The sequence below is a fragment of the Cetorhinus maximus genome, chromosome 9 (genome assembly GCF_964194155.1).
Source record: "Cetorhinus maximus chromosome 9, sCetMax3.hap1.1, whole genome shotgun sequence".
Lineage (NCBI taxonomy): Eukaryota > Metazoa > Chordata > Chondrichthyes > Lamniformes > Cetorhinidae > Cetorhinus > Cetorhinus maximus.
In genome coordinates, this window is record NC_135887.1 from 38501135 (window position 1) to 38513908 (window position 12774).

Sequence of the window (12774 nt, forward strand, 5' to 3'; positions counted from 1 at the left end):
TTCCAGAGCTCAATTTCATCCAGAGGAATTTGCAGGCTGATTTACATGAAATTGTGGCATCCTCTTTGCCTCTGCATCACAGTTTTATCACTTGCTTGAATGCCTCTGCCACCTGCCCCTATGGTAAAATTCTTGAGAAGTGGCACAAAACACTCGCAAAACAGTCAATCTAGCTAGGTGATAATCAACTGAGTAGTAACAGTAAGTAGCCATCATCCTCAAAGGACCATAGGCAACTCTTTTCAGTAGAGAGATACAACTTGGTTATATATAGCTTGAGAGATATCACTCCACAAGCATGGAACAAGGCAAGGAGGCAGGTTGCCATGAAATACCACAACCAGCACAGGGATTGAATCCACACTGTTGCTTCACACTCTAGCCATTTATCCAACTGAGCTAATCAACCCCTCAATCAACTGTGTAAACTAAGAATTTTAGTACTTATCTGTTGCTCCCTCAGGCTGCTGCTAAGATTTTCAGGTAGAACTGACATTTTAAAGGCTGTGGTGTAATTATGTGCACCTCAGCAAATTACTCCCACTGGGTATTATGCTAATCATTACATCAATGGACATGCAAGCAGCCTGATTCAGGAAAACCTGATATTATATTTCTCCAAAAGCTGTTGGTGGGCGCAATTATTTTCCATTAATGGACAAATGGTGCAATTCACCACATGGAAATTAATATTTATGTCTGTGAGTATGTGAGAAAAGAAGACTATGAGTTACACTCTAGATTTTTTGTGATCTGTAAATTTCAGACTGTGTATTAAGTTAGAAAGTCAGTGAGCTAGGTTTTCAACTTGCTTCCATGACTTATAACTGGCATTGCAAAGCAGTGGCTAAAAAGGGAAATGGAAATGAAAATTGAGCAGTATCAAGTAGCCACTCCTCACTGCCAGTTTTACACATGAGTAGCAAGTAGAAAAGTTAATCCAGTGTCTTTCCTCATTGTAACTGAGTTCTTATTAAAAACAGTTTAACTTTCAAGTAAGTAATCTATACGTTTCTTACTTGATTAATACTTGTATTGCATTGATAGTTAAAATAGCTTAATTATCATTGGTATTATGTTGAATAGCTGGAAAATATAAACATTCCACTGCTAACTTGTCAGGAACATAGGGCCTGATTTTAACTCTGTAAGTGAATGATGTTGAGTGAGTTAAAATCCCACTCATAAACATAAAGACACATATATAGATGGGAATTTATGCAATCCTCCCCCACCTGGAACAGAAAAATCCAAGAGCCACAATTTCTTGCTCAATGGCCCCATCCAGCTTTCCTTTTGCTCCCTATATGAGGAGTGACAGAATTAAAAATATTAAATAAATGTCCTTTTTTTGGAGACCATTCTGAGTTTGTGGCCTGCACTTACCCTTTCTCCCAGTGGGACTCACTTATGTCCTTCTGGAGTTTGGTGTTCCTCATCTCTCTCAAAATCCCAGTTCCCAGTGATATAATATTTCATCTTTGAATAGTGGAAGCAGTAACTTTCAGCATAGGGGGACTCCACTCCCATCTCAGTTTCCACAACATACCTGGCCTTAAAAGGGCTTCAACCCACACAAGGTTGACCAGGAAAATCTGGAATCAGCGGGGACCTGGTTTTCTGGTGTGTTTCCCCAGACTCTTGATGTTGTTACCATGGAAGTCCAGCACAGCTTCTGAGGAATTTTGGGTCCAGCTTGTTCTTCTTTGTACAATTTGTTCTTTCAAACATAAAGTATAATAAGTTGAATTTTGAAATCTCTAATTACTAAATGAATACTTTGTTTCGGCCTACATAAGAGAAAAGGATGCTGCTAATGTAGCAGTAAAGAAGAAGTAGTGATGTTGGATAGGATTAAAATAGATAAAGAGGAGATGCATAAAAGGTGGACTGCACTCAAAATAGAAAAGTCAGTCCACTTGGAAGGACAAGGGCAGCAGGTGCATGGGAACACCACCACCTCTAAGTTCTCCTTTAAATCACACACCATCCAGACTTGGAAACAGATAGCACCACCCGCCGCCCCCCCCCCCCCCCCATTCCCTCATCATTGCTGGGTCAAAATGTTGGCCCTCCATACCTAACAGCACTGTGATAGTACCTTCACCACATGAACTATAGTAGTTCAAGAAGGCAGCTCACCCCCACCTTCTCTAGGTCAATTAGAAATCCCGATCAATCCATCTCCCGCTGACACTCACCCTCATTTTTATACAATGTCATGCCTATCCCTCATTTTCGCCCTCAACAAATGTTCTCCACTTACCCATTCTACACATATCATTACCCTGACTCAGGTCTCTTCTTTTCTTCCTTGCAGGAGAAGAGAGCACAGAACACAAGGTAGAAGCAGAGAACTGGAGGTGACCTCCAGCCATCTCACAGTTACTAAGTACAGAAGAGCCAGTGCTGGAAATCAGTGGAATCTCAGTACACCTAGCTGTCAGAGATGGGAGCCTCCTAGTTATCTGGTGACAGAATTAAATATCAGACAGCTACATGGCATACAACACTCATTCATATTGACATGATGTCAACAGCAAATGAAATATGATCAAGTGTATAATGGTAACTTCAAACATTCTTACTTCCACAGTACTCATTCCTGTCTTTTATCTTCCACAGGGTTGTCATGCATTCCACAGGAGGTGGTCCAGGTTGCCAGTGACAACTTCTCAGTGGAAGTCAGTCCCTTTGCAGGTGCACTGTCATGAGATTCATTCAGAGCATGCACCAGCTCTGATGCTTTACTAGGATCAGTACAGCAGATAATAGGTTTTTATCTGCTGGCTCACACATCACAAGCAAGCAAGAGCAAATGGTGGCGAGAGAGAGAGAGGCAGTGATGGAAAGTTCATATTAGAGGGGGTAGAATGCTCCAAGTTCTGCTTAGTTGGACATAAATGCCATACACTGGGGGCCGATGGAGCAACAGCAGAGAAAGTGTGATGTACTTACAGGCATTCCAGCAGTCTTTGGTAGGCCCTCATGAGCTCCAAAAGCTAGAGGACATCAGTCAAAAGCATGTCACCAGTCAGAGCAGTGATTTGAGCAGACTGCTTCTACCTCTGCTAAAACCACAGAAATACGAGGAAAAGGAAGAGTAAAGATTTGTAGCTGCCTAATGATAGGTGCATAGCTGTGTTCCACATTGTTAGGATGTTAAGTTTCTGTTTTATATGTGAGTCGCATAAATATTATTCTTTTATAACATGTTCCTGTTTTACCCATTCTTGATTGCTGACTGGCAAGTGGCCTTTCCAGTTGTGTGCTACTTAATGGGAAGAAATGACTTGACAGCAAGCAATGAGAGTGAGAGTATTGGTTGTGTTTGCAGGATTGCTTTTTGTTAACGGCACTGGGGGTGGTGAGGCAAAACTTACATTTGCATATGTTTGTTATATGGATGCTTGGGTAGAATCCAAGTGAACCTTGCAATGTGCATCACTGGTGATGCATTGTCCATGTCACTTTTCTTCTCCACCTCCTCTTTCTCCTACTTTTTCTCATCTTCCTCCTAAGAATTGGCTGGGGAGGTTCAATGCCTTATTCCTCCTGCAAGTCCAGACCTTATGGCTATGCAATGTTGTGCACAGTGCAACACACCACAATCATTCTGGAGACCCTGGCTGGTGCGTACTGAAGAATACCTACAGATCTGTCCAGGCACCTGAAGCACAACAGTATGCCAATGGCTTGTTCGATGACACATCTGGCACAAACATGCTACTCGCTGTATTGCTCTTGGACCTCATTCCTTAGGTTTTTGAGAGTTGTCATCAGAAATGTTTTAAGTGGGTATCCCTCGTCTTCGAGCAGCCAGCTGATAATTTTGCTTCAAGGTGCAACGAGATCTGCACAGAATCTCTTCTGTGATTCTGAAGATCACAGAATCTTCAGAAGATGGATTGCTACAGATCAAAAAGTATCACGGCAGTTGCTTATAATGTTGCAAACACCTGCATAAAGCTCTTTTTTTGGTTGCACAGCAGCTACACATTGCTGGAGTAGAAGCCCTTGAGGTTGAGGAACACCCCTGTCTGCACATGCGTGCAGTCAATGATGTCTGCACCTGTGGGAAACCAGTCAGAACTGCAAACCTGACTGCATACTCATTCTAACCGGTTTTATTGCAAGGTTACAAAGAAGTCTTTATTAATATGACTGAACTATTTACATATTTACAATAAAGGGTAAAGGTATGGAGAGGACCCCATACTAGGCCCTTACATGTTGCTACCTATCTCTAGTCTGTCCTTAGCTCTAGGTTGTGTGCCTTCCTACATCACCGTGTGGGTGGTACTGTACTCAGTCCCAAGTCAACCAGATCCTTCTACTACACCTCCCAAGTTTTTATTCTCTGGATATAGACTGACATTAGTTTCTTTATAGTTTGCTTTAAGCCTTATGTTGTGATAAGCCTTGTGTACTTAACTTTAGTGTTGCAACCATAAACTATTCTAACTCCAAACTACTTCATGATTAATATTACAACATTAACAGCATGCATTAACGATGTTCTTACTATTCCATTTCCTCCCTTCAAGTTTTTGAAATTGTAGATTTGGGCGAACTGGGGATCTTGTACCCCTACGATGCCTCGTTTGCCGTCTGGTTGGGAGAGCGGTAGGCTCCAGAGGTTCTTGATGTTGGCGGTGGCTTCAAGGATGTATCTGGATGCAGGCATGGCTTCATGCACTTCGTCCATTGATGGATGCTGCACCATGCCTGGTCGATCTGGTTGATGTGGCAGCGATTTGTTGTAGTCAGTTGTGATAATTTTTTTCTGTGTGGACAAAAGCAGTGTTCATCAGGTTGTCAGTGGTGTTTCTTCTTCTTCTTCCGCCTTTCCTGGCATCTGGAAGCTTTCTGCTCTTGATGGAGAGTATTCCTGTGGATGGAAAAAGAGTTGGGAGGTGGCTCACCTTTGTGCAGTTGTGTTTGCGTGTGGCCCTACCTGGTTCCAGCTGATGCTGTAGTTTCGGCACGCTAGTTGGTAGTTGTTGGCGCTGTACATTGGTCAGTGTCTCTACTGTCTGCACCATGGTCGCTGATGGAGGCAGAGGCATCCCTGGAGGTCATTCCTACTCTGGCGTCACCTCCACTGAGGGTTTTGCTGTAACATCCTGCGCAGCTGGTTAGTCTGGCTTTTGGGTAGGTTCGGGGACCTGAAACGAAGGAGAACAGACTTGCTCTGTGAGCAGAGAAGAAAAGTCACAAATAAAGTCAACATTTGGATGGTGTGTAATGGTTGAGCCTTCAGGAAGAGGCTTTTGAGGAAAGGTGGGGACCATGGCTGTCTTCACATCTGCCAGTAGAACCTCCCAAGTCTTTATTCCCTGCAGAGCTATACAGGCATCTCTGCTGAGGAATGAAAAGGGCTGATTCACACAACATCCATCAGCTTCGTAATCTGTTTGTTGCCATACCTCAATGGCTCCTGAATCATACCAATGACCAGGGATTGAACTCCCCCTGTGCAATAGAGTGGGGTGTCTTTCATTCGGACCCAGACATGGTTCTTTATCCGATAGGACTGTCACTCAGGTTCAGGAATCTAACTTAAAGTTGGTTAGATGGCCATTCACTGAGGTGTCTGCATTCCAGAAGGAAGAGTAGCATTGTCTGATGTTGCCCAGTATGAAAGGGTGTGTGTCTTCTGGGTTGGTAGCCTCAAATTCGTGGATGGCTCTCAGGTTGTCTGTGTGGTGCTGAGGTCGCAACTGGCACAGCTTACTGCAGTTGCAACTGACACTGCTTACTGAAGTGTCCCTGTCTGTGGCAGTGGAAGCATTTGGCAACACTCGCAGGACATTGGTCCTTCCTGTGAGTGTGCTTCGTGTCGCAGCACTGGCACGGTCGCTCGGCCGGGTGGTTTGGGGATGGGTTACCCTGGCTAAGAGGGTTCCTCCACTTGTGTGGCTTGATGTGGTGGACCGAGATGTGGCTTCTGCCCCATGATCTGCCTTCCCCTCTGAGAACGGTCCCATGTTGGTCTCGAAGCTTAGACAGCCTAACTATTTGGACACCCTTGTTGAGAACAAGATCATCTTTGGCTTGGAGAAGGTTGGACAGCAAATTGTCCGTGACACTCATCACGATTCTGTCTTGGATGAGTTTGGATTTTGGATCACCGTATTTGCATCCTTCTGCCATGCGGTAAAGATCATTGATAAAGGAATTGACAGGCTCCCCAGGCTGCTGGATTTTCCTATCAAACTTGGAACCTTCCAAGATCTTGTTAGATGTCGGGTTGAAGAAAAGGTCAATAGGTTTTAAAGCATCGTCAAATTGAACAGATGATTCATCTATGGCTTGCCTGGTGATGATATTGTCTACAATCGGCCCAATGGAATAAAGCAACTTGTTCTGCATCTGACTTTCTATTTAATCCTGCAGCAATGCTATACTTCAGGAACGTTTTCCTCCAAATAACTCTAATTGTGAGATTGGTCAGGACCATAGGTGAGGCCGATTGGTGGCGGTAGTGAAGAATTGTGTTCCATCTTTAAAATATTTTAATATGTGGATGTCCCTTTAAGAGTGAAGGGGATTTCAAGATGGCGTTGCTGATATTGATAAAGATGGGATTTTCGCGATTCGCAGTTTTGGCGCGAAATTCAAAATGGCAGCGGCAGCCCAATGGGGAAGAAGAAGCATTAAAATAACTGTGGGTCAGGTTGCTGCTGAGGATCATTTTAGTACGAAGTGTGCTACGGGCCGTGGACAGGTCGGGAGTGCAGAACTCTCGCTGGCCAGGAGGCCGAAGAATCGCAAGTGACCCAATTTGCTTTTTTAAAAAAAAAATCCTTCTTTGTTCGATCTCTTTTTTTCTTTTCTTTTCGTGACATTCAGGGCTCAGGGCGTCATGTGGGGAGGGTGTCGAGTCGTAGTTCGGGCTAGTGATGAAATACACACTGGACTTTCTGCCTGACTGGATTTTAAAAACAAGGTTTACAGGACTGGCTTGCCTGGAACTTCAAAAGGATTTTGTCTCACCCTGCAGGCTCTGCTTCGTTGAAGCTGATCTTCCACAGGGATTCAGTGGCGACTTTTGCTTGAGCTTAACTTCTGCCTTTTTTCTGCTGCTAGGCTCTCGCGTCTCTGGAGCTTATCAGGTGAATTTTCTCAGCGTCTTGCTTTTTGAGTGAGGTTGCTTCACGGCAGAATCATTACTGCTGTACGTTTCTTGAGAGTTCTTCAGTCTTGTAGAGAGAATGACGATTTTTATCCACCGCTGCCACCATGATCAGTTCTGTTATCACTATCCATGATATGTACTGCTTGGGCACCATGAAGCAGTCTTGTTGAAGTTACAAAGAAGTCTTTATTAACATTACTGAACTACGCACACATTTACAGTAGAGGGTAAAGGTATGGAGGTATGGAGAGGACCCCATACTAGGTCCTTACATGTTGCTTTCTATCTGTGGACTGCCCTTAGCTTTAGGTCATGTGCTTTCTTACATCACCGTGCGGGTAGTATTATAGTCAATCCCATGTTAACCCTTAAAGTACCAGATCCTTCCACTACAGTCTTTATTAAATTTGAGGTAAAACAATTGCTCCCTAAAGACAGGCAGATACAGCCCCCTACTGACAGCCCTTCTCCTCCTCCCTTTTCTAGCAGTTTTTTCTGCTGATGTGGTCTTTCTTCATTCTCCCAGCCATGCTCAACTCCCAGAGGAAATGCTACCAGGTCACGATGCAACTTGTTTAGTACAAGCTTTTGTGTCAACAAAAAAGTATTACAGTGCCAGTCAGACCACTCTCTATAAACTATCCAACTTTAGTCAAATATAGAAAAGCTCCAAAAATGTTTACAAATGCACCCACAGGCTTAACCAAAGATCCAGCAACTAATCTATAAATAGTTCATGATCACTTTAAGTAGTGCTGGTTTGGGGAGTGGGGGGGTCTTTCATTTTGTTTAATGCCTGTTCAGCTGTACGCGGTTAAGCCTGGAGTGTGAGGTTTAAATGTGACAACGCTGCCATCAAATCAGCATTGCACAATGAAATAATAATGTCTATTCTGCATGTTGCTGGCGGTTGTTAGGTGCATGCATGCAAACTCTTTTACCAAAATGACATCTAGTGCACTTCTCATCGGAGGCATGGGCAGATGTCTCAGGCCTCATTTTTGAGTGTTTGGAGCCCATGTAGCATATAAAAATGCGCACTACGTAAACCAATTGATATGCCATATCCTTGATATAATTTCATGTACATACATATTGGGGGGAGGGGGGTTGGTGAGGTTTGTTGAGAACAAATCCTAATTGTATGACTAATGATTCACAGATTATACAAGATATAATATTAATTATTAATGGGCTTGTTCTAAGATGCAATTAGCTAAGTACACTTACCCTTCACAAGATTGTATAGACAGCTGATTGTAAAACTTTTAAAGGCATAAAAAGTACTTCTGCTTTGAAAAAGAGGCTAGATTTGTAAAACTACAAAACCAAGCAGATGCAACAGAACAGCTACAAATTAAAGCAAATTACAGACAAACTTATCCTGAAGAGGGGAGAAAATGGATGAGAAAATGCTGACAGCAGACGTCTGGTATAATGAGGAGTATAACACTTTATATGATTAATCATTAATTAATCTATAACCAACCTTATGTAAATATAATTAAGTATGCTTCTGCATCTTCTGTGCTCAGAATCCAAATCCATAGTTTTATTGGCATGGCAGGTCTACCTCAGGGTAATTAACAGGTTTTTGTTAAAGCTGAATGGGTTCTGACAGGTTTGGCGATAGGATGCTGCACTATTTATAAACTCCCCAGTCTTTCTTGAGGCTGATTTTTCTTTCTGTATTTTTCCCTCTGGCTTTTTCTCTCCCAACTTGATTTCTTGCTGTCCAAACCTATGGGGAAAGGAGGAAACAAGGTGGAGGGGGTATAACAGATGGGGGAATGGGACAGGAGGATAGGGGTGAGAGGGAGATGGGTGGGAGGCTTCAAAGTGTGAGAGAGTTCTTATTTGCTACAGAAGGGCCAGTTTTTCATTTCTTATTTCTCCTGATTTTCCCTCTGAGCAAATTGGTTTGCTATTCAATGTAGGGTCAGGGTTAAGAAAATTCCATCAGCTGCATTGCCTTGAACAGAAGATTGCTTCAGCAGTATCTTCAGAACAGAACAGAGATTCGCAGGATATTTGTCCTTCACCCTTCACACCTCATTCCATTACTCTAGTCATGATTTCATTTATGGCTTCAATCTGTTAGAATTTATTTGGGAGGTGGGGTGAGAATCACAGATGCTGGTTGGGAGAACACCACATAAATTTGAGTGATATGAATGAGTGGAATCTGTTGTAAGGATTATTGCTGGGCAAGATAATACAGTAGGTTCAGTCATTCTGTATAGATCAAAGGGAATGTCATGTTGGTTTGTGAGATAGCTACTTTTGATTTAATTTTAAAGGAAAAGTGAATATTAACTTCCTTATTAAAGTTTTGAACAACAATATGTATTTGCAAAATTTGTAGAGTTAAAGAAAACATTTCTGCCCTCATTTCAAGATCCTTGGTTATAGCCTAAGACATTCCTGTGCTGCCACCCTATGCCGTTGTCCTGGAACTACATGTGAACTCTCATGACAAAAAAACAGTATCAATGGTTGACTGTGCACCCGCCAGTACAGTAACAAGCAGTGAACACTGTGAATGTTAACCATTGTGCCATTTATAGGCATTACAGGTACTGCAGATGGATCTGATATTTAAAATGGGATTTCCCATTGGCAAAGTCTGACAGGAGTTTTTGATGCATCTTGAGCTGAAATGGTGTGTCTTTCTTAAAATATAACATAGCATTTTACATTATTACCTTGACCTGACTACCTACCCACCCACCTCATCCACCTGCCACCCTACCCACTTACCTCACCCACCTACCTACCCTACCATTCACTCATTTACCCACTGACCCATACACCAACATGGTAGATCTCCCATTGAATTTTACGCAGGGGTGGGGGGGCAAATTTACTGGAAAGGTGCGAGGTCCCGCTGCTGGAATCAGAAATGGAAGCCATTGCTGTGTCAGCAGGGTGGCCTGCTAAAGTCTGCAATTCAGTGGCAGCCAGCCAATTAACTGTTGGGAGGCAGAGCAGCTGTCCATATTTAAATGGCTGCTAGCACACTGGCAATTCAATCTGCCAACAAAGGCAGCATACATTGAGGTCCTGAAGAACAAAGTAACATAAGGAATGGCTGAAGAATGATCCAGGGTGGCCCCATGGTTTACTGATGTCCCCTTGCAGGTTCTCCTCCAGGTTGCTCTATCAAGGAGGGAGGTCCTTGTCTCCGGGATAGGAAGGGGAGACTGGACGGCGAGGTGAAGGAAGCCTGGGCGGCAATCGCAGAGGAGGTCAGTAGCCATAGGGTCAGTGCCACAAGCGGGTTAATTACCTCGTGTGCTCCCCCAAGGTGAGTGCATCACACAGTGCTTACCTTATAGCCTTATATGTGACTAGGCGTGAATGTGAGATTGGTAGAAAGGGCATGCCCACCCAGTCGCTGGCAATAGCCAGGCAGCAGCATTGCCTGTCAAAGGCATGTCAGCCTCTTTATAAATGGCTCCAATCTGTTGGGGTTGAGTACTCCACTATTATTCTAAGTGACCACATGTAGGAGGCATTCCTGTGGACAGTCAGACGGCCACCAACTCAGGCTTTGCACGTCTTTGGTAGATGACTAATACTAGATATTTTTGTGCTTACAGGAGAAGACAGCACATAACATGAAAGAAATACCTAAAGTAGGCAATTGCATCCCTTACTTGACCATCCTGACGCCAATGGAAGAAGAGGCTCTGGAACTCGGAGGCCTGCATGCAGGCCAGTCCTTAGCTAATGATGAGATAAGAGTAGAGCCCTGAGAAAATGAGTGACCTAATGGATGGACACAAGAGAGCCTCTGGCAAACACAAGGCATAGTGCTCACGTGTTCACTACTGATCACATGGAGCTCCACAGCAGTAGTGCTGTGAAGGATATGGTGGAAGGATATGCTGGCATTACCCCCAGTCTCTTTTCTTTCACACAGGTCTCATCTAAGTGAGTATCCACTTGCTGGTAGATTTGAGATCACAGCCTGGTGAGCACACTGCAGGTAAGCCTGAGTATGTGACAGAGGCTGTGATGGCCGAGGCCTCTCATACTTTAAGGACTATGGGAGGGCAGAGCGATGCTGAGCTTCAGGCTGATTACATGCCTCTGGCGTCATCGACATGGTAGATACTGGTCGTGTAGTATGTGGGAACATCTGATGGAACTTCCAGAGGCTATGTGCAACCAAGTGCGGACAGTGCAGGAGTCCATCCAAACCATGAGGGCCACTGTGTCTCTGGCATGTGCGCACTTGGCTTCCTCCATGGAGAGTGTGACAACCCTCTTGGAAGGTCATATCCTATACAACTCAGTAGATGCTAGATATACATGCAGACCTACATGCCATTGCCACCTGCATGAGTTCTGTGGAGCAATGACTGGGCGAGAAAGGCTGAGGCACATGGACTCACCACCAGGTCCTTGGACTCCTTAGGTGAGTAGGGAGAAACTAGTGTGTCCTGAAAGAGTAGAAGAGTGACTGCCTGATGCACCTGGGGCTCCTCTCAGGGCACTCCTGGCATGGACAGCGGCTCCTCAGCCCCTCTATCAGTGACACCAGTGCCTCAAGATGGCAGACGTGGTTCCTGCACTTGAGCAAGGGGTCCACAAGATGGTGGGACCCTCCAGACATCGGGCAGCCAGAGAGAAACCACCAATCTCACTGAAAGGCATGGGGAACCAAGGTCAGCAACCTGCCTCCACCACAGCTGACAGCACAGTGGTAGCACCATGTAAGTGCACAAGTAAGAGATTTAAGAAGAGCATCCAGATGCACTTGGGGGTTCACAGGTTTATTTTTTTGTTAATGCATACTATCTTGCAATAATTGTGTTTTCTACTAAATGTGGAACGTTGCAAAGTAAGAGAATCTCTTCCATTTCTTGTGGGCCGCTGGGCCTTTAGCAGTGCCCTGGCTCCTTCAAAGGGTGCGATAGGAAGGATCACACCACACGAGGTCAACGCATTCTTCATGCCACTGTCTAAAAATGTATTAGCAGGTAAATGGTAATGGCAATCAAGGAAATGGCAACAGGGTTGTAAAGGCTGTATTGGTTAAAACAAAAACAAAGCACTGTTGATTCTGGAAATATGGATTAAAAACAGAAAGTGCTGAAAATACTCAACAGGTCTGCCTGGCAGCATCTGTGGAGAGAGAAAGAGTTAACGTTTTGAGTCAAATATGACTCTTCTTCAAAAGTGTTCTAGAGAAAACCTGTTAATTACCCTGAAGCGTCAGAGACCTTAGACAGTTCCAACGTACTTACCTGGATAGATACCCAGGAAATGTTAGACAGAAAACTCCTAGTCTAACTCTTGGGTAACTGCACAACCGACCCCCCAATCACCCACACTCACCCCAACTCACCCCTTGATACCCTGACTACACCCCTGACCCGACTTGCCCTCACCATCGACAACCCTTCAACCAGACCTGACTACCCCCGACCACCTAACTAACCCACCTGACCTGACCTGACTAGTCCTTGACCTGACTACCCACCCACCCACCTCATCCACCTGCCACCCTACCCATTTACCTCACCCACCTACCCACCCTACCATTCACTCATTTACCCACTAACCCATACACCAACATTTACACTGGACTTTTAAACTTACCTTGCAGCAGCTAGTGCTATGGA

At 44.3% G+C, this 12774-nt stretch overlaps 1 protein-coding gene across 1 annotated transcript in view; it reads right to left on the reverse strand.

The window, feature by feature from the left end:
* The window catches only part of hsf5 (heat shock transcription factor family member 5), a 168065-nt gene that overhangs the window by 66203 nt on the left and 89088 nt on the right, over positions 1–12774 (reverse strand). The window lies entirely within an intron of this gene.